Source organism: Amblyraja radiata, chromosome 12 (assembly GCF_010909765.2).
Source record: "Amblyraja radiata isolate CabotCenter1 chromosome 12, sAmbRad1.1.pri, whole genome shotgun sequence".
In the NCBI taxonomy this organism is placed as follows: Eukaryota; Metazoa; Chordata; class Chondrichthyes; order Rajiformes; family Rajidae; genus Amblyraja; species Amblyraja radiata.
The window spans coordinates 37,708,308-37,731,133 of record NC_045967.1 but is presented as its reverse complement, the minus strand read 5'-3'; the positions used below and the strand labels follow the sequence as shown (position 1 = coordinate 37,731,133).

The window sequence follows — 22,826 nt, the reverse complement described above, 5'->3', positions numbered from 1 at the left end:
ATGAACAATTAAACAGATTTGGCATATCACCGAATAATCTAACAAACTTTGACAGACGCACTGTTGAAAGTATCATGACTGATCACATCATAGCCTGGTATGGCAATTCTAACACACCAAGAATGCAAGAGGCTAAAGAGAGAGGTGGGTACTGTCTGGCCCATGATAGGCATAGCCCTCCCCACCGTTATTTGCACTTAAATGATGAATGCCTCAAGTTGACTGAATCTATTATCAACGATCCCTACCATCTGGACAACATCCTCTTCTTCCTGCTATAGTCAGACAGAAACACATCTATATAACTAAAAGTCTCATCTTGACCACTTCCTGTCTGCACTGTATCTTAATTTTAGAAAAAATGCTACCCTATTTTGCTATGATTTTTGGCCATCTTACTCACAGTCCTCCTCCGCTGAGGCAGCCCTGAGGATTTTACCGATTGATGAAAAATAAAAAAAGTTATGAGTGTTTAAAAAATCTTCAGATCAGCTGATTGATCCTCTCGCCCGTCAATCACCATAATGAAGGTAACGCCCCTTCTGGGGGGGGGGGGGGGGGACTATAAAGCCCCAGATGCCTGGACACGAGTCAGTCACTCTGGAAGACCGCGAGGGAGAGGCTACAACTGTGATTCTAAGCTGTGAATTAACTGAACTGTGAGTCTGCAATGTACTTGCAATAAATGATTTGTTAGCCCTTAATGACAATGCAATGAGTTGTTTGGCCTGCCATGCCTGCGCTTGAAACTGCAATGCAAAATTAGAAATGAAATGACAATGTCATGAGTTGTTTGGCCTGCCCTGCCTGTGCTTGAAACTGCAATGCAAAATTGGAAATGAAATGACAATGCCATGAGTTGTTTGGCCTGCCCTGCCTACGCTTGAACCTGCAATGCAAAATTGGAAATGAAATGACAATGCCATGAGTTGTTTGGACTGCCCTGCCTGTGCTTGAAACTGCAATGCAAAATGGAAATGAAATGACAATGCAATGAGTTGTTTGGCCTGCCCTTGAAATGGATTAGATTGACTTGACTTGACGTGAAATGGATTGACTTGACTTGAAGTGGATTGAAGTGGATTGACTTGACTTCAAATGGATTGACTTGATTCGACTTGAAGTGGATTGACTTGACATGAAATGGATTGTTGGCCCTGCACTCATTGTGCTTTTGACTTGACCGACAACACCCATGCTGGCGCTCCAGGAAGGCCCGACACAAATTGAACGAACAGCACCTCATATTTCGCTTGGATAGCTTGCACTCCAGCGGTATGAACATTGACCTCTAACTTCAGATAGCACTTGCTTTCTCTCTTCATCCCTTCCCCCTTCCCAGTTCTCCCACTCATCTTACTGTCTCCAACTACATTCTATCTTTGTCCCCTGACATCAGCCTGAAGAAGGGTCTCGACCTGAAACGTCACCCATTCCTCCTCTCCAGAGATGCTGCCTGGCCCGCTGAGTTACTCCAGCATTTTGTGTCTACCAGTATTGAATAGTGTCAGATTAGGAAAAGGGGAGGGGCATCCAGACCTGGGTGTCCTTGTACATCAGTCACTGAAAGTAAGCATGCAGGTTCAGCAGGCAGTGAAGAAAGCTAATGGCACGTTGGCCTTCATTGCGAGAGGATTTGAGTACAGGAACAAGGAAGTCCTACTGCAGCTGTACAGGGCCCTGGTGAGACCGCACTAGGAGTGTTGTGCGCAGATTTGGTCTCCAATTTGAGGAAGGATATTCTTGCTATTGAGGGACTGCAGCGTAGGTTCACCAAGTTAATTCCCGGGATGGCGGGGCTGACATATGATGAAAGAATGGGTCGACTGGGCTTGTATTCACTGGAATTTAGAGGGATAGGGGGGAGTCTTATAGAACATACTTATGGATTGGATAGGCTAGATGCAGGAAAAAATGCTCCCCATGTTGGGGGCGTCCAGAACCAGGGGCCACAGTTTAAGAATAAGGGGTAGGCCATTTAGGACTGTGATGAGGAAAAACTTTTTCACCCAAAGAGTTGTGAATCTGTGGAATTCTCTGCCACAGAAGGCAATGAAGGCCAATTCACTAGATGTTTTCAAGAGCTACATTTAGCTCTTAGGGCTAAGGAGGGGAAAGCAGGAAGGAGGTATTGATTAGATGACCAGCCATGATCATATTGAATGGTGGTGCTGGCTCAAGAGGCCGAATGGCCTACTGCACCTATTTTCTATGTTTCTAATAGCAAGAATGTCCTTCCGCAAATTAGGAGACCAAAATTGCACCCAATACAGCAGGTCTCACCGGCACCCTGTACAACTGCAGTAGGATCCCCTGGCTCCTATACTCAAATCCTCTCGCTATGAAGACCAACTTGCCATTTGCTTTCTTCACTGCCTGCTGTGCCTGCTTACTTTCAGGAGATAAAGAATCCTGAAGATTTCACACCACCAGGTTCAGGAACATCTACTTTCCTACAACCATTAGGGCTTGAACTGACCTGGAGAAGCCTATTCCTACCTCAATAACGGAACATTATGGAAACTGATGCAATATAATGTTGTGAACTATATTCTGCACTCTGTATCTTTCTCAGGGCATAGAAATACAATGCTGTAAACACAAACACCTGCCTGTTTACAGTCAAAGTTCTTTTCCCCTCAGAAGTGATGCAAAGACAAGTTACTTCAACCATAAAGGAGGGAAACCCCGTAGGGAATATTCCCTGGCAACATAACACGTAGGCGAAAGCAAATGCGGCACATTAGTGCTGCACTCCTCCTGAGAACATTTCCAGCATTCCACAGCAAAATATTTGGTTGAGTGGGCTGGGCAAGTGATCCCAGTTGCAGTGCAAACCTGGAAAGGCCCAGGACAGGCTCAGACATCAATCTGCCTAACCCGATAGAAGGGTCCCGACCAGAAACATCACACACCCTTTTCCTCCAGAGATGCTACCTGACCCGCTGAGTTACTCCAGCACTTTGTGTCTATTCCTGGATAGATAATTAACCGCAAAGCACCTAAAATGATCCACGCAATTAAATGTTGATTAGAACGTCAGGGTGCAACATAACCAAATTCTATTTTTTTGTTTTTCATTGTTTCTGTGTAAAATTTTAAACTTGGATTAACCCTTGGAGCATTATACAATTTGGGCTGTAGGAATCCTTTAAAAGCAACCATTTCACCTTTCTTAATTCAAAATTCACATATTCATCTTCAGCTGTTTAGAAAACACTTACTGTTACCAGCTACACAATAACATGGCAGAAAATATTTGTTTTTGAAGTTATGGTGCAAAACTCAACGGATCATCTTTTTTTATACATATCAGACAAAATTGTCAGGATTAAGGAGGGAAATGTTGGCAACCACCAGAAACATTGCATGCAATGCACGTGCTGCCTGTGACGACAGTTTGGATGCAACTATAAATTGCACATTTAAGTGGCAAAGTTGCCCACCTATTGAAGCACAACTTGCTTCCTGCATTTCCTATACTTGATTCTCCAGTGATTTCTTCCTTAGGAATACAGCAAAAACACATACAGGAGATCACATCACCAGGAATCTATTCACACAATCACAATAATACTTTATTAGCCAAGTATGTTTTGCAACATACGAGGAATTTAATTTGCCAAGTCAGTCATACAAATAAAAAGCAACAGAACACACAAAAAACATTTTAACATGAACATCCACCTCAGTGACTCCTCCACATTCCTCACTGTGATGGAAGGCGAAAAAAAAGTTCAAATCGCTTCCTTCTTTGCTCTCCCGCGGTCAATTCTGTTTGGAGAATGCACACTCTTTCAATTACCAGGTGGACCTCTGCCATTGCCCTACCTCACAACGATGAGCAGGTAGGTTAATTATCCATTATAATGACCCCTTGGTGTAGGTTAATTGCAAAATAATCAAAGTGGGATGATAACATGTATTACAGAGAATAAATTGCAAGGTACCAGGAAATATAGAGGGAAGTGGGACTAATGGCATTATGTCATAAGGCCATAAGTAATAGGAGCAGTATTAGGCCATTCGACCCATCAAGTCTACTCTGCCATTCAATCATGGCTGATCTATCTCTCCCTCCTAACCCTATTTTCCTACGTCTCCCCTGACACCCGTACTAATCAAGAAAAGTACTCCCCTTGGAGCTAGCATGGCTCCAATGGGCTGATTGGTCTTCCTGTATGTTATTACAAATCTAAGATAAGAAAAGAACTGCAGAAATAGATTTACATTCTACAGGACTTGGAATTAATACTGAAACTCGTCCAATCACCAGAATAGGATTTCAACAACATTTTAATTAAAACGTTTATTAAGGTTTAATACAGGGATAATGATCAACCATGAGACATAGCTTTTGGGAACCTGCCACAACATCTAGCAATTTACTCTTGCTTCATTTATTTACACAACGCCAAACAAGGAAAAAATAAATAGCTTGAATGAATTATGCGTAAATACATTGATTAATCAAAGTAATAATCTAAAAGAATAGCATTATTCAATGTTATTCAAAATATAGCATGAAATTCATATAATAATTATGACTTTACTTCAGTAGATAACAGTTACCTTGGCCAAAACAAGTGGATTCAAGCCTATCTTCACACCTGATCTTTAAATTTACAGTGAAATTTTTATGAAACACTAAAACCAGTTTACTATTGAGGTATAAATAAATAATATACACACAATATGTAACAAGCCCACATAAGCTTGAGGACAATGGGCGGCACAGTGGTGCTGCGGTAGAGTTGCTGCCTTACACCACCAAAGACCCAGGTTCGATCCTGACTACAGGTGCTATCTGTACGGAGTTTGTATGTTCTCCGCGTGACCGCGTGGGTTCTCTCTGGGTGCTCTGGTTTCCTCTCACACCCCAAAGACATGCATATTTGTAGGTTAATTGGCATCTGTAAGTTGTCCCTAGTGTGTAGGATAGAACGAGTGCATGGGTGATCGTGATCGCGGACTCGGTGGGCCAAAATGCCTGTTCCCACGCTGTGGTTCTAAACTAAGCTAAACAATGCCACATATTCCATTTAGCCATGTTGCAGCCTTCTGGACTCAATATACAATTGTCCAATTTCAAGTAATATTTTTACTGCCAATATCAGAACTGGCCATTTCTGCTTCTTAAATATTGCTTTTGTAATATTGGCTAATGAAGCAGCAAAGTTGGGATGTAACATAAGCACTCATGAGGGTTTCAATAATGGTAGATCCTGTCCCGGACAACTTTAGCATGATATTGTGTGCGATTTGAAGCTATTTAAAATTGCATGTTTACTAAATGTTGTCTCCTGAATCTTATGCTCTGCACCCTGATCAACGAAGGCTAGCATACCAAATGTCTTCTTAACCACTATCTATTTGCATTGCCACCTTCATGGACCTATGGACTCGAAAATGTTTCCATATGTTAACTAATTAGTTGATATTTTGGGATAATATGAACATGATACAGTGCAACACAAATACATGGGAACCATGTTGGACACGGAAGCACTATTTGGAACCTTCTGGCATAAGTTGCTTCAGATGTCTTCCCTTTCCTAGTTCTTATGTACATAATGTTTGTTGGAAACCGTCTCAACGTGCAAATTATGAGATCGATCAGTCTGCCATGATGATCTGATGCCAATGCTGCCATTTTCCACAAATATGCTCTCTATCTTGCACACCCAAGTTGTAGGTTGCAATACCCACCAACATTTGTTAAAGATAGTCAACGTTGTCTACGAGTTGATTTCTTCCATTGATTATATTTCCATAATAGTTTGGTGCCTTCCATAGTTGTCTTCAGGGAATAGTGTGGCAGGTGCCAAACACCTTTTGCATCAAGTCCTTTGTCTAAACCAGCTGCTCCCAAATAGGACCTACCCTTAGAGAGAAGTATAACTGAAAGAAGTAGCAAGGAGAAGGAGAGGAATTAAGACTCTCCGTTTATTGTTTCCACCTCCTCTAAAACCTTTAGTGCAGCACCCAAAATTCTTGGAACCCATTTTATTGCATGTTTTGTCATTATTTTGCCCCATGTTCAATTCACTTCCTTAACTACTCAGTGCTTGCTCCAGCCACAAAGCTCCTTCATTATAATTAGACCTGGGCCAGCTTTGAGTGGTGTGCTGAAGTTATAATTTGAAGTTCTTCTCAAACATGCAGCTGGCAAAAAGACAATTAGCACTGACGCATGCAGCTATTACGTTAAGTAGAAGATAGCATAAAGATAGCACACAAAATGCAATTCAGTCGTTAAGCTGGGGTTAACTACCCAACACACAATCCTCTGTCTACTTCCTTGTTAGTTTAGTGATTCAGCATTAAAATAGGTCCCTCAGCCCACTGAGTGCACACCAACCATTGATCAAACTAGTTCTATGTTATCCCATTTTCTCATCCACCCTCTACACATTAGGAGCAATTTTACAGAGGCCAATTTACATACAAACTTCTGAACGACTTTGGGATGTGGGAGGAAACTGGAGCACTGGAAGAAAACAAGGCAGTTAGAGGGAGGACTTGCAAACTCCATACTGACAGCGCCCAAATCAGGATCAAATACTGATATCTGGTGCTGTGAGACAGCAGTTGTACCATCTGCATCATGGTGCTGCCTTTTGTGAAGGTTATCTAATTCAGGCCTCCATACTCTAATTTGGATTTAATATCTTTATTGTTAAATGGATCTTTTTGCTTTATAAACATTCCTTTTTTTAATTTCTCCCTTATACTGTGAATGGAAGTAATTAATGTTTTCAACAGGTCTGAACTAGCTACATTTTAGTGTTTTGTAATTATATACTTTCGATTCCAATTGCCTTCATGTTAGCAACATACACTTGTAGATACAGCTATTTATAGGATGAACAACAAGACTCTCTCTACCATCCAATCAATATACCTTTGCCTTCATTGGAAAACTTAGTTCCCTCTGAATGAACACAGTAATTCCAGTTTCCAACACCAGCATTCCTATGGTCTCAAAATGACTTTGCCAATTATCACCAAGTTCTCAGCTTCGTCCCATTTCTCAAACAAAAATTACAGCTCACTTTTTACCCAAAAAAAGTACAAGAAAGGTTAGTTTTAAGATACAGCGCGCAAACAGGCCCTTCAGCCCACCAAGTCCGCGCCGACCAGTAATCCCCGTACACAAACACTACCCTACACACACAGACTAGGGATGATTTACCATTTTTTACCAAAGCCGATTAACCTACAAACCTGTACATGTTTAGAGTGGGGAGGAAACCGGAGCACCCGGACAAAACCCACGAGGTCATGGGGAGAACATAAAAATGCTGTACAGGCAGATACCTTAGTCAGGATCGAACCAGGGTCTCTGGCGCTGTAAGGCGGCACGTCTACCGCTGCGCCACCATTACGCCCGTCTATCAAAGTGTTATCACCTGTCTGTTAAATCAAATTAGAATACAAAATCTCAGAAACAAAATTTAACACCTTCAGTTTCCAGTTCACTATCCATAATGTACAATGGTGATACGTACAGAGGGGTCTGCAGTCACAGTTCAATGGAAGTTTTTAGTAATACATTCAGTGGCTTCAGGCAAGGCAGTGACTGGCTATGATATCACTAGAAATGGATCACTAGTAGCGAGAGTTCAGTATTTGGGCTGTACTCCAACCAGAGTGACCACAATGTGGGCTAATACACCTGTTACGCAGGTAGCCACATTTCAAGCAGCTCAGGATTCCCCCAGGATTTCATTGGAAGGTTAAAGACTGAAATGTTGTCACAATTCAGTTACCCAGGTTACAAATGATGATGGCGTTTGTCATTATTTACAATTCAAGTAACGGCAAGAGACAAATGATTGAAAAAAAACAAAAAAACCTTCTACCAAATTATTCAGAAAAGCGGCAGTTTGGACGGCGATTTTTATACTGGAAATAGCAGATATTTTTGCCTGTATTATAACAGTGCCATCAAATCAACAGCTCAGGAGGAAAGCATTATTTGTTGCAGTTACAAAGGGTAATTTACCCTTTTAAATCTCTCCTTGGACTATGTGTGCATGTGTTCAAATGCGGAAGTCTAGAGTTAATGACAAAACTAGTGATCCTCATGCTGACCACTGGTAAACCCACAATACACTTCTCCTCCTATCCAAGACACCTTTCACTACTACTCTCAATTTCCTGTTACTTAGCCAAATTTCTATCCAAGCTGCTACATAGAGTCATGAGGCATTGAACAGGACCTTCAGCCCAACTTGCCGAAGCCGACCAAGCATGCCCCATCTACATTAGTCCCACCGGTGAACATATACCTATGGTTTAGTTGCAGACAATACTCTCAAGCCTGTGAGGTTACTGCACTAAAACTGCTTGAGTCTTCATGTTATAATGGTTTTCAGCTTTAATTTTTGTTAATGATGACTGTCAGGAAATTAGCCTCTAACAAGGTTTCCTGGCATTACAAAAACTAAGCAAATTAGCACACAAATAAGACGTGTTAACGCCATCAGTAACAATTAGTAACTCATTAGTTATCTTTTACAGTAAATAATACAAAGCAATGTGCAGCAAGTTCAAACAATTTATGTGATCAATGTGGACATTTGCTTATGTGGTTCCTGGGTTTTCAAAAAGCAGTAATTGTGCAGAAAAGGATGATTTAAGACAAATAATCTCCAGCTCATGTGCAACCATGTAATGGCAGTTTAAGTAAATATATAGTTCACATAATAAACATATTAGTGAGAAAACCTATAATCTCCTTGCGCCAGCCTGAGTTCAAGGTGTCCCTCTGTAGACTTTATAATGCTTAAAGTGGTTTCCTTGGAGATTGTAAACATCCGACCAGCTAAACAGTGTTACATCTTACCCATTGTACCTGCTAAATGTCCCAAATCAATGCAAGACATTACAAGCGGAACAAAATATAACAAGGAAAGAAATTGCAACTTCCAATAATCATGGAAAAAAATGAATAAAACTGTACTAAACCAGGGCTCAGCACCAGCATTTTTCTTCTGCCTAGAGATAGTTACCCCAATCAAATGTATAATGTTGAAATAATCATGTTATTTACTAAAATTTAACAGGAAGGACATAAGTCAAAGGTCAAAGGTCAAAAACTTTATTTGCCATTTGTGCTTACACACATAGGAACTCTTGTGCGGCTATTCAGAGAGTCAAGTCAAGTCAAGTTAAAAATTAAAATTAAAAATTAAAAAATTTAAAAAAATTTAAAAGACACACAGAAGACACATAATCCATAAAAAACACATACCACTCCAGAAATTAAAAAAAAAGAAAATGCCTAAAACCCTATACAAAGGGGAAAGTGAGAGCATTGTAGCTTGCACAAACCCTATATCAGGACATCAGTTCATTTTGTTTTGTTTTGGCCAAGAGTCTCACTGTTGCAGGGAAGAAGCTCTTAAAAAAGCGTGTTCTATTTGTGGCAATACTGTCCGCTCGTCTGTGCCTGAGGTTGTATGTGCAGTTTTTGTGTTTGAGCAGGGAGTGAGCTGGATGTAGTGTGTCTCTGATGATTCTCTCTGCTCTTTTTTGACAGCGCTGTGTGTAGATTGTGTCCATGGAGGGGAGTTCAGTTCTGATGATCCTCTCTGCAGTCTTTATGACTCTTTGCAGAGCACAATGATCCAACAAATGGTGTATAACGTAAGAAAATGTGCAATTGTCCATTTTGGCAGGAAAAATATATAAAAATTGATTTAATATGTGGCGAGAGATTGTCATTGTGATATAAAACAGGATTCTAAAATGGCCCGAATGCTGATACAGCAATTAATTAGGAAAGCTAAAAGAATGGTATATGTTATTGCAAGGGGAACTGATCTCAAAAGTAGGGAGGTATGCCTCAGTTATGTAAGGTAGTGCAAGATTATATCCAGTGTCAAGCCAAATTTTTTTTAAAGCATAATTGACAGTCTTAGAATTGAGATGTAAAAAGATTGGAATGATTGCGGTGTCACACACGAGCACCATCTTGATAATTACCGCCAAAGGTGATACCATCTCACTGGCCCTACACTTATCCCTAGAACATTTGGATAACAAGGACACTGACATCAGACTCTTATTTAATGAAAATAGCGCTGCCTTTAACACCATAATTCAAACCAAATTCATCTTTAAATTCCTGGATCTGGATCTCAGAAACCCTCTGCCAATTTATCCTTGACTTCCAGGCCTAAAGACCACAATCAGCAAGGATAGGTGAAAGTTCTCAACATGAATGCCTTGCAAATGTCTGCAGCCCTTTCTTGTACCCCCTTATACACTCTGCTCTAACTCCTTTTACAAGTGTGTAGATGACACCATAGCAGAGGGCCAGATTCCAAACAATGACAAGATGGAGATACAGAGCTCAGTAGCATGGTGTCAAAGCAACAAACCTCTCCCTCAATGTCAGCAGAACGAAGGGGCTCGTCATCAACTTCAGGAAGTGGCATATCCAATCTGTATCAATGGTGCTGAAGTGCTAATGGTTGAGAGTTTCATATGTCTACATACGTGATGTCCTCATGTACAGTATGATTTACCGAGATTGCAAATCCTACCACACAATTATGATTTGTGGTGTAATCATAATCAATCATGAATGTACAACAAAGTTTTTCACCATATCTCAGTATGCGCGATAATAATAAGACAATACCAATAACGAGAACCTGTAAATACATTAAGCAGCTCAGAGGAGGCTTACCAAACTAATATCTGGAATGGGTGCATTATCTTATGAGGAAAGGTTGAACAAACTAGAGTTTGAAAGTGATAGTGACAACTAAAATATGAGATCCTAATGTGCCTTGACAATATGGATGTGGTGAGGATGTTTAGTTTTGAGGGCGAATCGAGAGGCACTGTTTGATAATAAACACGATAATGAAGGCAGTGAGGCATGGTTACCCTTTATTTCTTACAAAGAGGATAGAGTTTTTGGAATTCTTCCTCAACAATCAGTGGAAGCAGTGTCTTTGAAAATTATGAATGTATTGGCAAATAGATTCTTGATAAACAACAGGTGAAAAGTTACCTCAGGTAGGTGGGAGTGTAGAGCCAAGGTTACAAACAGGTAACCCTTTATCTTGGAAAGACACAAACTGCTGGAGTAACTCAGCAGGTCAGGCAGCATCCCTGGAGAACATGGATAGGCGACGTTTCGTATCAGGACCTTTCTACAGACTGCATTAATCAAACCGCTTTCAACCCATTATTTTATTGAATGGTAAAGCAAGCTCAAGGGAACAAATGGCCAAACCATGCGCTTCGTTCATTTGTTCCAATATTTACATTAAAAAAACTCTACGACTAGTCGCTACTTTAATAATGACAGTTGACCACTTTTGACATCTTTAAAGTTGTGGCCTGGACTTTGCGGATGTAATGAAACTGACATGCACCTTTAGTATTCCTATTTACACATGGTTTAAGGCGTGTCAGTTCTCATCAAAAGGCTACGTCTTTGTAGCCTTCTCCAACAGAATCAAGTGTCAAGAACATTTTATTGTCACATGTACCAAAACGGAACATCTTTCTTACTTGCAACAGTTTCAGAGATTTGTAAACACAGTACTCAATAGATATAATAAACAAACATTAAAAAGTTCAATAAATTAAAAACTAAGATAATGCAAAAACACTAAACAATGGATGAATTTATTGTGTTGATCAGGAGTTAAAAGCATTTGTAAACTTGTGTCACCATAAAAGCCCTGTCCCACTGTACAAGTTCATTCAAGTGCTCTCCCGAGTTTAAAAAAAAATCTAACTCGTGGTAAGCATGTAGAATGAATGTAGCGGGTACGTCGGAGCTCAGGGACGTCTCTTAGCGGCTCGTAACGCTAACGGCAGGTAGCGCTAACGGGAAGACTCGCTAACGGCAGGTAAGCTCGGGAAGACTCGTGAAGATTTTTCAACATGTTGAAAAATGTCCACAAGAGCCCCGAGTACCTGCCAGCGGCCATTACCGTAAATCTCTGAGTTCGAATCAGGGCAAACTCGGGAGAACTCTTTGAATGAACTCGTACCGTGGGACAGGTTACTATCTACTTCACTTTCTCCTCCGACATCATGTATTGCTCCAGAAATGTCTTACTTGGTATCACCTCATCAACCTTTGATTCAGTGAACTCAATTTCCAAAATACATCCTGGAACTTATTGATCATTAATTGACCTTAAAGTTTCGCGGGACAAACACTTCACCCTTTTAAAATTCCAAGCAGTAAATCATATTAATTTTGTTTATTTTAATCATACATTGGCATTAGACATGCTATGATTATCAATATTTTATGTTACATTGATGCCCATTAGTACCCTCAATATAAGGAAATGAGAGGATGAAGGTAGCCACGAGTGTTGTGAATAAATGGTTTAAGTTAGAAGGATCTGTAAGAGGAGCCTGCACCAATAACACTTTGCTCTATCTCATGGAAACCATTCTATTTCTGATTCCCTCAATCTGAACGGAGACAGATAGTTTGCAGTTTAACACGTTCCAAGTGCAACCAAGGTCTAGCGAGTTGCAAGATTTGAAATGTTGAACTTACTATCAAAACCCTGGTTAAACATACACACTAAGTAATCGAAGAGAAAAATAGCTAAGAGGTGCATTTACTGCACAACAACTAGGTGCTGCACAATAAACCAGGTGCAAATTCATGCCAAGGCAAAATATTTCATTTATTTTGATCATATAAAAATGAAGAGTGAAAGACTGTAGATTTATCTCTTCGGCTGATTAGAGAACAAAGTTTCCCACATCAGCAGCACAAAAAGGAGAGCTGTTGGAGGAACTCAGCATCTGTGAAATGGATAGTCAACGTTTCAGGTCTGATAGGGTAATGGAAAATTAGCCAATATTAATAGGGAGAGGGATGAGGCAAGGAGTTAGCAAGCAAAAGGCAAAGCGAGGCGAGGAGGGTTGATTAACAGATCGGAGTCAGTTGGAAGGGATTTGGAGTTGAGGCCAAGACTTATTGTGAAGAAGTGAGGGTGGTGCAGTGGCAGAGCTTCTGCCTTACAGCGCCAGAAACCCATGTTCAATCCTGACAACAGGCACTGTCTGTATGGCATTTGTACGTTCTCCCTGTGACCACATGGGTTTTCTCCGGGTGCTCCAATTTCCTCCCACATTACAAAAACATGCAGACTTGTAGAGTAATTGGCTACTGTACATTGCCCTAGTGTGTAGGATGTGAAACTATGACAACATAGAACTAGTGTACAAGTGATCAATGGTTTGCGTGGACTGAGTAGGCCAAAGGGCATGTTTCCGTGCTGTATCTTTAAATAAAAGGCTGCAAACTTTTTAAATCAGAGAGGAAAGAAAAGTAAAGAGTGGAACTAAATGAGGGTTGGTGGCAAGGACAGAGCTCCTGTGGTCCTCACCTACCATCACCAATGGGTTATTCTTTGCAAAGTCAGCCACGTCCAACAAGAGTCCATCATCAGATATCTTCTCATCCTTTCTCAGTATTTCAAATGAACTGTTCCCTTCTCATCTTCTTGGTCTGTTCTTCCATCCCCACAAATCACACTGAGACACGGCACTTTCCAAAGCAAATGCAGGAGATGCAACATCCCTTCACCTTCCGTTCCCATATCCAGATAGCCAAACAGAACTTCCAGGTGAAGCAGCAATTCACTTGTACTCCTAGTTTATTGTATTGTTTTAAGTGTTCACAGAGTATTCTCCTACACTGGCCAGAAAAAAAAATGCAGATTGATGACTGCTTTGTAGAGGATCTGTGTTCAATATACGGGGCAATCCTGCACTTCCAGTTGCCTCCCGCTTCCATTCTCCATCCCATTCTTTTTCTGACCAGCCTATCTGTGATCTCCTGCACAGTTATAATGAGGCACAACTCAAATACCTCCTTTTCCATGCAGTCACATTGCAACATTCTAGACTCAATATCAAATTCAGCCAATTCATTTTCTCAGTCTGCATCAAACCGTTCATTTCTGCTTTCTGGAACGCTAATATGGGTGTTGTAGGCTGAAGGGACTGGTTTCCAGAGGGCCAGTATGGACATTGTGGGCGAAATGGATTCTTGGGCTTACGGCTCAGTCACTCAAGTCTGTTGTGCTGGCAGCTCACTCACTCACGGCTGGTGGGCTGGCAGTTGACTCACGGCTATTCCTTGAAATTCAAGCAGGCTGCAAGACCACCAAATTCAAGTGCAGTTTCTTACCACTTCAAGCAGGGTGCAAGGCCACCAAATTCAAGTACAGTTTCATACCATTTCAAGCAGGGTCCAAGGCCACTAAAGACAGCTAGTCATGACCTCTCCCTCCTCCATCTTACAGAGACTGGGCCATGCCCACACTTCTGGGTTTTATAGTCCCTCCCCCTCCCACCAGAAGGGGCGTGGCCTTCATGTCATGATTGACAGGGGAGAGAATCTCAACATTTTTTAAACACTAATTACTCTTTTATTTTTCATCAATGAGAAAAATCCTCGGCACCTGATGAGCGGAGGGAGACTCTGAGTAAGATGGCCAAAAATCACAGTCGTACATGGTTTCTAAAATCAATATGAAGCGCAAACAGGAAGTGGTCAAGATTAGACTTTTAATTATATAGAAGGCAAGGCAACTTTAATTAGGCAAGGCAAATTTAATTAGGCAACAGAGCTTTAGCATTTCCAAACCAAAGGCAACACAGCTTCAGCATTTCCAAACCAAAGGCAACACAGCTTTAGCATTTCCAAACCAAAGACAACACAGCTTTAGCATTTCCAAACTGTGTTCAGTGTTATTCACAGCTCAGACTGAGAGATGTGACCCTCTCGCTCCCCCATCTTGCAGAAACTGACTGAGGCACTCAACACTTCCGGGTTTAATAGTCCCTCCGGAAGGGGCGTGGCCTTCAGGAGAGAGAATCTCAACATTTTTTAAACACTAATAATTCTTTTATTTTTCACTGATGGAAAAAATCCTCTTGTCCAGCACAGCGGAGGGGGACTCTGAGTAAGATGGCCAAAATCACAGCTGTAAGTGGCAGCGTTTTTTCTAAAATCAATATACAGAACAGGAAGTGGTCAAGATCAGACTTTTAGTAATATAGATTATGATCTTTTATCTTGTATCTGCACCCATGAGCTAGAATAACCACAAATACTAATGATTACTCAATCAGCATAATTGAAGAAGCATAATTTTCAACAATATGAGCATACACAGGCTGATGTGGAAATATTTACATGAGGAATAACCAAAGCAAAATAATTAAATTAAATATTTAAAAAAATAAGGTAGCTCGAGTGGCTGGATTCTCAGTTTCAATCTTGGTCATTAATGGCCAAGGTGGGAGAGTGACAGTAATATAAATGAAAGGCAAAATCAGATACATAATACATTTTTAGATTCATTAATCATTTCAATGTATGAGCAAGTTGGGGGCAGAATGACAGAAAGGTAAAAGAAAGGCAAAAATCAAGTTTGAAACAAATTTTCAAGTAAGTTTTTTTAGAATCACTAAACATTTCAATACTCAAGTGTACCACCGATCATTTCGGTACTATGTGCTTTTAACAGCAGCACATAAATTAGACGCAATATAGATTTTGTACAATCCAAAAAATCCATGGTCTCAGACCTGGAGGCAAAACAATTAAATCCGCCTTCCCATCCTTCCATTCCACTTCGCAGTGATCCTCCCCCCATGAATGTTTCATCATTGCCTCCACAACATGTACTGAAAGTTATAAAGCACCAAACAATCATTAGCATTTCCACAGATTCCAAAGGCATCTTAGCATTGTATTAAGATTAGTTATGTACGGTATCCAATACATCTCCTCATTCTTCACCAGCCCTCCAGACAAAATCTCTGGGCTTCAAACATATCTCATAGCCTATTTATTTTCTCCTTTGCTTTAGTCACTTGTAGGAAAATGACCTTCCTGTTATTTTAATGAGACTTTGCCAAAATTATTTGGATGCAAAACTGATTAGCTGTTTCCTTTTCCCTCTCAAATGTATTTAGATACCTGTTTTTTTGTGTGTGATAAAGCAAAACTAACTTAACTATGTACTTACTGCTCAACATAAGAGTAATGACCTCAAATACAAAGCTTTATTAAAACGTTGTGTTACACAGTACTGGTAATTGTTACAGCCTGTTTAGAAGGAACACCATAACCTCAAAAGCTTCCAATTTGTACAATTCATTGGTCAATTATTAAAATAAGCTGGCATGATTCCAAAGGTCAATGTCCTTGTCAACAAGCAATGTAGAGATTATGAAAATACCTTCATATGTGTACAATTCAAGACACGAGATAAAGGAGATAATAGTACATAAATTAATCTCACATAATTCAACTAATAGCTTTAAATATCTTATTTGTTGCAGTTAGACCTTCAAAATGACCTACATACACTGTATTTATTCAAGTACAACTGCCAGAAACAAGAATTAATACCATTCTGTTTGTTTAATCCCATTACTACAAAACTGAAGCTTTAGATTTACCTCCCTCCTGCACATTTGCATATTTACATGTCAGTATTGAAAACTATCAAAAAAGCGAGCAAAAAAAGAGTTCAATGAAAATAGATACTTCAAAACAGCCTGATGAATAATGAAAAAATAGCTCATGATATTCAAAAACAAGTGGCCACATAAAATACAATAAAGGATGGCAGTGACAAGAATGAAGCAAATGATAGAATAAAATGTCAAGAGGCTAACAACACACAAAGGGATTTAAATGTCTTCACTACGCATATTAATGGTAGAAGTATTATCATAGGTGCTACATTGGGACTAAAAGGTGATCTATCAGTGGTGGCTAAAAGGAAGCTTAAAGATAGTAACCAAGAAGTGTACATCCATTTAATATTTGCAAGCGTAATAACATGAGAGAAAACTAGCAAGCACTTTGTCGAGCATGAATTAATACAGAAAAGTCAAAAGAGGTACGTATATGTTAATTTGTTTTGTAAAGACAATAAAGACTGCAAGTGAGAACAACAGTGATTATACTGTATATCTATAGGCTGTGATAAATGGTTAGTTTTCCAAGCTGGAGGAAGTTATTAACTGGAAGTTCTCCAAGATTCACTACTTTGACAACATTTTTTAAAAATACATCACTAACTTGGACTTGCAGGTAAAGGGCACAATTTTGATATTTGCAGATGAAATTGAACTTTAACTAAATAAATACTTGCTTAAGGATATAAACGTTATGTATGAAAATGCTGATGATACTTAAGGAAACAAAATGAGAGGCAATATATTTTATTGGGAAACAATGGGATACAGTTTTAATGAGGACACAGCGTAGTTACCTGGAAAGGTCTCTGTCTTCCTCAGGAACACAAGGGTTCAAGAAGATTGCTTGGCAGCAATACATACATCCTATCAAAATATATATTTTTAAAACACTTCGGCCTTTACCTTCAAAATTCTTGGATAAAACACCAACTGGTTCTGCAAATATTACACTTAGAATCAGGAATCCTCCTCATGAGTGTCATTTTATTACTTTTAATTTGGCAAATCCTCATCTCTGATAACTAATTTCCTTAGAATATCCAAAATGTTATGCCTTTCATCGACTGTAAAACAGTTTTTCTTTCATCTATATGCTGCTTACATCTTCCATATGCATGAAGAATACCACCATTGAGTTTAAAAGGTTCACATTGCTTCCGTCCATTCCCCCCTCCATGCCCCAATGTAAAAATGTTAATTATGTGAGCTATTAAAAAATATATTTTCTACTTTCTCACCTTTTGTTGTTCTTTGCATCTCCCACTGTCACCAAAAATGGCAAACATTTGAATGTACCTCTCTATTCATACACAACACCACATCAATCGGTCTTTGCTACACATTTCATTAATTTCTCCTTTATATATTCAATCACTACACTTCGGATACAATAGAGCTTGAGGGCAACTCCAAAATAGTTGTTAATCCATTTCTTTTTTTTTTTTAAACTTCAACCCATAAGTCTGCTTACCTCATCATAATCGCTCCATTATTTATGTAATCACCAAGGCTAGTCTTACTTAATATATTCCCTATCTTTCGTGTACAACACTACGAATCAAACTAGTCTGTATGCATACAAACGTTTAATTACAAATGTGCAGATTTTTCTCTTTGGGCCTGGTAATAGGCGGCCCTGCAACCTTTCATCCAGGTATCCCAAAAAGGTATTATCTACACACAAAATTATCTATAAGCAGCAAAATTCATACAAATATTTTGCAACCATGATATTTCCTCCAGGAATCAGACAAAGCTTCATGCATACAATTGATTGGTTTCTTTGCCTAGGACTTGTATTCAACGTTCCCTGGTTCTTGACACATCTACCAATGGGAACAATTTCTGTCTGTGCAAACAACTCATTATGTTTAACATCTGCATAAAATCCTCTCGCACGCTCCAACTTTAAACTTCAATGTATGTAACTACCAACCCACATCTCCAGAATCATTATAGTAAACCTGGTCTGCACTCTAAAAGGCTTCATGTCGTTAACAACTTGTGGTCCCAGAAATTAGGTATAATTATTGTCAGACCACTGTTACAATCCCAGGATTCTAAGCATTTCAGAACAAGAACTTAGCAAAATATAGCATAGAAACAGGCCCTTATGCCTATCAAACACATACAAATCATCAACCACCTACTGATCCTTCATTAATCCTGTTTATTGTTCCCCATATTTATTTTAAACCATATTTTGATCAATTACTGATCAATCTATGCAGATGTGATATTGAGGTAGACACAATTTATAGCCAAAAATATATATGTGCAGCAGATAACTATAAATCAACTTTAAATTGACATTTAATTATCATTTACAATGATAAAAAAAAAATGATTGCGCCCGTTGCCATACAAAATAGAAGCAGAACGATACAGGACTGTAATTGATGGGAACATTTTAAATATGATTTTTGAATAAGCACAAAGTGCATCTCAAACTGCTATCACTTTTAGCATTTTGGTCAATTTCCTTGCATTCCTTGCTTAACCACACTTTAGGACTATCAGGTTTTATGGTTAAATGGATACTTGATCACACACTGAGAATGAAGTTTAGTTAAATGATATGCAAATCAGATAATGATCAATTTTATTTGACTAAAGTTCTCTCAGAGCCTAGTTTTCTACTTTCCTACTCTTTTTGCAGACAGCTCAAGCACTAATTCTACACAGCAGGATCCCATGACTAATCTTTCATCACATCATAAAGTATTCAATAAGTGACCCATACGGAATCCAAACAAAAAAAATCAGTATCATGGAATGGTTATAGCAAGATAGGCTGCTATTAGCCTGTCAAGTTCACATTGGCTCCATGTAAGATGGATCCAGATGGTCCCAATGCTCCATCGTCTCCCCATAACCCTGCAAATTACTTTCCTGTCAGATATTAATCCAAACCGTATTAAACACTACAATTGAACTTCCCTCTGCTCTAGACACAAAATGCTGGAGTAACTCAGCGGGACAAGCAGCATCTCTGGAGAGAAGGAATAGGTGACGTTTTGGGTTGAGACCCTTCTTCAAACTGGGGTACCTCAGGCTGGGTTTTACCCATGTTAATTGTGGTTATTTTGCCTTTGCATCATGAACCTCTGCCAATGGAAACAGTTTTCTCTTTGTCTTCTCTGTCTATACCGTTCATGATTTTACATGCTTCATTCAGACTTTTTTGTCACTCTTTTATTCCAAGGGGAGGAAGATATCATAATTTGAGCTTGCTTCATCAAAACACTGATCACGAAATATGTGCTAGCTCTATTTTATTAATATGTTTACGCAAGTGGTTGTTACCATAAATCATGATTTATGATGCTTACAAACTCCTAGACCAACAGCTTTAGTATACCAGAAGTAATTGCCTAGTCTAGCTTCCTCGTACTTTGTTTAATACAAGAGTGTAACACATGCAACTCTCCAGTTTCTTAGAGCTACCTGGTATCCGAGGAGGTATAAACGTTGCAAACAATGCTTCTACAATGTTTGCTTTTACTTCTCTAGGTAGCTCAGGAGATTGGGTGATAAATTACAACATTATTTTGTTTCATGCAGTTATTTTTTTTAATTATAGGGGGGTTGCACGAAAGGTCACTGGGTCATAGGGCTCGACGCACGGAGCCGCTAAATCCAACTGGAAGACATCCGTCACTTCCGGTATATGTTATTAATGCTAGAAACGCGTACTTTCCTACCTGTTAAAAACCGCCAACATTTTGAGTTTTTGCGCTGAAAAAAATTGTGGGATTCGGGGTAAATGTGAGAGACATGTACCCAACTTCAGAATTCCAAACGTGAAGCGAAATGAAGGTATAGAGAAGCGAGAACTGAAGGGACTACAGCAGCTAAAGTGCTTGGTAAACATTGAAAATATTGGGAATTATCGCGTTTGCTCACTGCATTTCATCAAGTAAGGCATTATTTGTGTTTTTTCTTGATTCCTTTGGTATCTAAAAATTCTCAGAAGTGATAAATCTGGCTGTAAAGTTTTCTTCAGATACGTTTTCATTTTGTATGTAAAATCCCCCACGAGAACCATGGGCGATTTAAAAAAATTACAGCCAGATTTATCACTTCTGAAACTTTTTAGATGCCAAAGGAATCAAGTAAAAACACAAATAATGCCTTAGTTGATGAAATGCAGTGAGCAAACGGCCAATGTTCGCCAAGCACTCTGGCTGTTGTTGTCCCTTCAGCTCTCGCTTCCCTCTACCGTCATTTCTCCTCACTTTTGGTATTCTGAAGTATGCTAAATGTCTCACACGCTTATCCTGATTTCCATAATTATTTGCTGCGCAAAAATTGACAATTTCAGCGGGTTTTAACAGGCCCGCTACGCTGGAAACAATGGTAAGTGCCTACCTGCAGTATATCGCATGTAATCCATTTGGAGTAGCGTAGCAACAGTACAGGTCATGGGTCGTGACCCGACTGCCGTGAAACCTCCCTATACCACTACTTCAATGCTCTGCCCAAAAACTCTGTAGGCTTTCTCAAAGTATGACAGGGGACTGAAGGTCAAATGTATTATGATCTCAAACATATGCCCACTGATCAGTTGTAAAAGTATAGACTTATTCCACACAGAACAAATCTGAAATGTATACCCAAAAAACTGGGAAAAAATCATATATACAGAATAATATGTAGGATATGTTACCACATGAAGCTTAACTGGCTTGCAGGCCTAAACAAGGTTAGTGCCAATACCATGTGCTCTAATTTTGCCCACTAATCTCCTAATTGGGACCTTTTTAAAGGCTTTCTTAAAGTCCAGGTACACCAGATCCACTGGCTCTCCCTTGTCCATTTTCCTAGTTACATCCTCAAAAACTTCCAGAAGATTTGTCAAGCATGATTTCCCCTTTGTAAATCCATGCTGACTCAGACCAACCACTGCTATCCAAATGCGCCGCCATTTTTAATTTTATAATTGACTCCAGCATCTTCCCCACCACGGATTTCTGGCTAACTGGTTGATAATTCCCTGTTTTCACACAGGTTTTGCTATGGATTATCCAAAAAGATAAAACATAAAACAAGGCAAGGGCCTGACAACCATTAAATGGAAATATCTATGTAATCATAATTTTACTCTTTTCATGAACCACACGCATCAAGATTAGGAACCATTTCAATGAAGGTCAGTCGAAAAGTCTTCATTTAATACAAGAAACTTAATTTCCAAAACAAAAAAAATATTTTGAGTGATGATCAAGGGAATAAAATAAAATCCTTGTCTTGGTAGAATTCCAACACCTGGCTGATTACATACATGTGTTCTCAGCAAAACAAAGCAACAATGTTGGCCCCATCTGGACCTGTTGCATTTTTTTTAATTATTTCAAAAATCAAGATTTTTTTCTCTCTACTTTCTTCCATTCATCCTCAAGACATTTGATAGAATTTCATTGACAAGAAGATTCCTTCAATATATTAACGGTGTCTTCAAACATTAGTATGCGTTGTGATTACAAAGCGTTTCAAGTAAGCCCTCTTGGGTCCCGAGTAGATGTGTAGGGAGGAACTGCATATGCTAGTTTCAACCGGAGTTGACATAAAATGCTGGAGTAACTCAGCGGGACAGACCGCATCTTTGGATGGAAGGAATGGTGACATTTCGGGCGAGACCCTGCTTCAGACGGCCTGCTGCACTGCTCCTGGTGGGAGAGAGGTGGCGAGAGGACCAGATAATCCTCTGACTGGCATGAAGCTAGAACCCAACTCCGACATCCAGGAAAAAGGAAGCCGATTGTCAGATACCCATTTTGTGTCCGCGATTAACCTGGATAGTCGAGGAAACAATTCAAGACTTTCAGCACATCCGATGAGGGGTTTTCCCCCCATAAAGTGTTTAGGAAACCTCGAAGGAAATTGGTTTTAAAAGTTTTTTAATTCCCTTCTAATAGATGCAAAGAGAAACGATTCTAGTATAATAACCAATCATTCGATGGTAACTCCTACAAATTAAAGACTCCCAGTTGAAAGATTCAGCAAGCCATTTTATCTGCATTTGCCAAGTGCGACAGCAAGAAGGAAATCAAATTAAGACGCATCGTTTCATCGCAAACGTCAGCACGATAAGAATCACTCCAGCTCCCCTACTGTTGCCCATTCCCAATGCACCTTGTATCCTTTTGTGTTCCTTTGGGTTGAATTACTTCGTTAAACCACACTTTGCGAAACCGGTTTTTATCAGTATGTATCAGTGTGTCGCGCATATTTTTTAAACAGCACGGAGACTCCATAGCTGCCAAGGTCACGGCGTTATCAAGTAACAATTTTTTAAAATGTAATATTAGAAACTT

General features: G+C 39.5%; 1 protein-coding gene across 2 annotated transcripts in view; it reads right to left on the bottom strand.

The window, feature by feature from the left end:
* zdhhc9 (zinc finger DHHC-type palmitoyltransferase 9) overlaps positions 1–22,826 on the bottom strand; it is a 75,452-nt gene that overhangs the window by 51,571 nt on the left and 1,055 nt on the right. The window lies entirely within an intron of this gene.